This window comes from Penaeus monodon, unplaced genomic scaffold, assembly GCF_015228065.2.
Source record: "Penaeus monodon isolate SGIC_2016 unplaced genomic scaffold, NSTDA_Pmon_1 PmonScaffold_6492, whole genome shotgun sequence".
NCBI classification, from domain to species: Eukaryota; Metazoa; Arthropoda; class Malacostraca; order Decapoda; family Penaeidae; genus Penaeus; species Penaeus monodon.
The window spans coordinates 7,501-12,500 of NW_023661542.1; the positions used below are offsets into that span (position 1 = coordinate 7,501).

The 5,000-nt window shown below is 37.9% G+C and overlaps 2 pseudogenes; one reads left to right on the forward strand and one right to left on the reverse strand.

The window, feature by feature from the left end:
* The window catches only part of LOC119571480, a 5,013-nt pseudogene extending 4,983 nt beyond the window's left edge, over positions 1–30 (reverse strand).
* A 1,553-nt stretch (positions 31–1,583) lies between these two features.
* Positions 1,584–5,000, forward strand: part of LOC119571481 — a 5,456-nt pseudogene continuing 2,039 nt past the window's right edge.

Here is a 5,000-nt window from a genome sequence, read left to right on the forward strand (position 1 = left end):
ACAGACCAAGGTCCTTTCTATTAGGTTCATGTTTCTTGAATGAGTTGCAGTCTTAGTCCAGAGCCTATAGTAGGACCGCTAACTGCAATCAAGAGACTTAAAGGGCATAAGTTAAACGGAGTCCTTAAACAAAAATCACATGCACATGGTACTGAGCTTATTCTAATCTTATGCAGCATTCAGCTGTTTTACATAGATCAGGGGCAAGCCTCATATATTATAATTCAAACACATTGACACATTGTAAATTTCTAAAAAAGAAAATGAAAACGAAATCCTTTACTAGGTGATGCCCCCTATTACACTAGGAATATTAGTAATACCTTGGAATTTTCGAATGATTGTTTGCATGACGCTGCTATCAATGCGCCACTGCATTATTCCATCTTTCATAATATATATATTATATATATATATATATATATATATATATATATATATTATATATATATATAACACGCGCACACACACACCACCACACACACACCCCAAAACACACCACACACCACAAACACACACACACACACACACACACCCAACACACACACACGACTGCCGCGAGGGCCAGGGGTTAAGCATGGACCCGGGCCCCTCATGGTCCCGATTTAAATTCCTCGCCGCCGCAGAGTAAAAATCCTCCCTCCGACTACGGGTTCAGCACGATCTCGGAGAGAAAACGACATTCCCTTGGAAAAACAACGCGGTGTCGTACGGGGAAATCGCCGGGCCGGGTACAAGGATAGCACGCCGAACCGGGGTGATTAGGGAAAAGTGAACTGCCCAATGACCTCTCATAGTGAATTTAGAGAAGCCCCATGTCCCGCAGTGGAATAAAAAGGCTGTTAAAAAAGAAAAAAGAAAGAAGAAAAAAAAAAAAATGTAATTGTGTGTTTGGGGTGGTGTGTTGTGTTTGTGTGTGTGTGTGTGTGTGTGTGTTGTGCCTATATATATATTATATTATATATATATATAATATATATATGCACACAAAACACCACACACACACACACACACCCCCAACACACACACACACACACACCCATATACTTTTTTTTTTCTTTCTTTCTTTTTTTTTTTCTTTTTTAACAGCCATTTATTCCACTGAAAGGACATGGGGCTCTCTCTCAATTCACTAACTAAAGGGGTCATTTGGCAGTCCCCACTCTTCCTAATCACCCGCGGTTCGGCGTGCTATCACTTGTACCACGGCGGCGACTTCCCGTACGACACCTGCGTTTGATTTTCTCAAGCGATATGTCGTTTTCTCTCCTGAGATCGTGCTCGAACCAGTAGTCGGAGCGGAGGCATTTTTACTACTGCGGCGGCGAGGAATTTAAACTCGGGACCATGAGGGCCGGAGTCCATTGCTCTAACCACGGGAAACCATCGCGGCAGTCGTGTGTGTGTGTGTGTGTGGTGTGTGGGGTGTGTGTGTGGTGTGTGTGTGGTGTGTGTGTGTGTTGTGTGTGTGTGTGTGTGTGTGGTGTGTGTGTGTGCGCGTGTTATATATATAATATATATATATATATTATATATCTATATATATATTATATATATATATTATATATATGAAAGATGGAATAATGCAGTGGCGCATTGATGCAGCGCCCAGGGCAAACAATCATTCGAAAATTCCAAAGGTATTACTAATATTCCTAGTGTAATAGGGGGCATCCCCTAGTAAAGGATTTCGTTTTCATTTTCTTTTTTAGAAATTTACAATGTGTCAAGTGTTTGGATTATAATAAAATGAGGCTTGCCCCTGATCTATGTAAAACAGCTGATGCTGCATAAGATTAAAATAAGCTCAGTACCATTGTGCATGTGATTTTTTTTTAAGGACTCCGTTTAACTTATGCCCTTAAGTCTCTTTATTGCAGTTAGCGTCCTACTATAGGCTCTGGACTAAGACTGCAACTCATTCAAGAAACATGAACCTAATAGAAAGGACCTTGGGCTGTGGCGGCAAGATTCATAAACGTGTTGATAAAACAATGGAATACTATTTAAATTAACTTGTCAATAGTAAGACTAGTAATAAGTAAATTACGTTGAAAGGGAAATAAATGGTAAATTAGCAGAAGAGAAGGCTTAAAGGGGAAAAGGCAGACATCATAAATACTCTATATGTAAATATGGATACTTGTATATGTTAAAGAGAGTATGTGTGAGTGGATGGTTATTGAAACTTTTTATAAGATGAGCTGTATTCTTCACTGGCATTTTACATGATGGCCGAGCTGAAAATGTCAACAAGCAAAAAATTTTGCGCCATTTTCAATTTTTGGATCGCTTGGCAGTAGAGGCTATAGTCGAAGTGAGGACATTCCGCGGTGCCACTTGTTTTTAGAGTAAGGTTTCGAGTCGCTCATGAGCGGCAGAGCACGAGTTCCTTCGTTCACCCCCCCCCCCTTTTTTAAATAAAGCATTTTAGACGGTTCTACTTAGCTACGTGGTGACTTAGCCCTTGTGGAGCCATCTAGGTGAAAAAAAATGCATACATCCAGTAGCCAGTGGTTAAATCCTCAAGGTATTTCGCATACCCTATGTTATTTTCCCTGTTTCCCCGAGTTTCTTCCGATCGCAATAGAAAGTGTCCCAATGTCTTCGGCATAATATTTTTCCCCCCAGGATTCCTTGGTTTTGACCCCAGAGATAAATGTGTTCATTTCCTATGATCAGATGTGCTTCTCTTGTCCCTATTTCCACATCTCAGTTCTAGTTGTCATCAACCATTTCTGTTCTTTACTGCTATATGTCCTTGTTCCGCAGGTAACACGCGCATGTAGTGTATCCCACGTCCCTTATCCCTAGGATTGTATCCCTCCAGGGAATTGTGCGCTCTGCTTTCTAGACTTTTGTTCTCCAAGGGTCTATGCTTTTACTTTCCAAAATAGCGTGCATTAGTCGAACATATCACGTTATATCTTAAAAAATGAGAAGGCAACGGAATGTCATAACGTTGGGATCCAGCATTTCATAGGAACATTATGCTGATAGTTTCCCATGACAGGTAACAAGGCAGTTTTTGCGTGGCTAGTATTCTAGTTATAAGGCGATAGAATGTCCAAGGCAATGGGGACCTATCCATCACTTTACCTTGACTTATCAGCTCAAGAAATAGAATTTAATATCTGCCTTTTTATGTGTATGATAAAATTGATATTTTTTTCAGAAGTAAGCATCTTTACTCGATTTCCATTGTCCTGATTCTAATGACTAAATTACTTCTACAGGGCATCGGGTCATTGTTTTCTGCTCTAAAGTTGTACGACTTCTGCGCTTGGTCGCGTGGTGCGGAAGCTCGACCGTTATCTTGAATATGGGCTGCCATGCTCATCTTACTCTTGTGCTTCTACATGCTAGTCCCCGCATTGGCTTGCCTGCATATGGTACAGTATAGGTAAGAAGAAACTGCAGAGATTGTAAGCGTGATTTTATTTTAATGTCATACACCCCACCCACCACACACACCCACTTACACTTAACACACATTCGCATATATATAAAATATATATATATATATATAATATATATTATAATAATATTTTATATTTGTGGTGTGTGTGTGTGTGTGTGTGTGTGTGTGTGTGTGTGTGGGGTTGTGTGGTGTGTGTGGTGTGGTGGTGTTTTGTATATACATACACATATATATATATATATAGACATATACCTTTCCCACAAACACAACCCCACACACACACACACAAACAATATATATTATATATATTATATATATATATATTATTAAAATTATTATATATATGTATATACTTTAAATATATATGTATGTATGTACATATATTGTATATATGTATATATATTTTTCCTATATACACACATATATATGTATATGTATATATGCATATATACATATATATTTATGTGTATATATATATATTATATATATGTATGTATTTTATATGTGTGTATGTATATGCACACACACACACACACACACCACACACCACACACAAACACACACACCACCACACACACACAAAAACACACACACACACACCCACACACACACACACACACCCCAAACACACACAAAACACCACACAATATATATATATATATATATTATATATATATATATATATATATATATTATACAAAATTAATTTTATATATATATAATATATATATTACAATATAATTATATATTATATATATTATATATATACAAATATATATATATATATATATATATATACAATATATATTATATATATAATATATATATTTGTGTGTGTGTTTTGTGTGTGTGCGGGGGTGTGTGTGTAATTATTTGTATGTATGTATTATTCCCTTATCCATTCATCCATCTTCAGCCTGTATCATTCCGCTGTAAGGTATATATCTCTCCCAGTTTTATGTCTGGGAGTGAAAGCAGCCGATACGCCTACTTTGGGGTAGGTGCATCTTCTTCAGAAGAGCATCTCAGTCAGGAAGCCACCAATAAATACTCTACCCCTGCCTACCACGCCAAATTTATACTCTATGACAGGGTACAAACACACACACACACACACACGCACACACACACACACCCCACACACACACACACACACACACACAAACACACACACACACACCCACACACACACACACACCACACACCCACACACACACACAACACCGCGCAAATAAATTCGCAGCCACCCTAAGGTTATCGAACTGGAATTTATCTGGTAACACTAGTGCATTCAGGTATAACAATATAACCCTCTTGTTAAATAAAGAATATTTATAAGTATATCCTGTTTACAGCTTACGCTCGCAAAAGGATAAAAATAGTATAATATTATGATGATATTAACGATAAAACTACTTAAATGTCTGTTGCCTACTTTTGCCTTCTCTTTTTCATATAAATTACTGATTCCTGTTTTGACGTGATAGTTCGCACGCCAAGAAAACGAAAGAAGAAGAAAGAAAAGAAAAAAGAAGAAGAATAAGAAGGAGGAGGAGGAGGAGGAGGGGGAGAAGAAGAA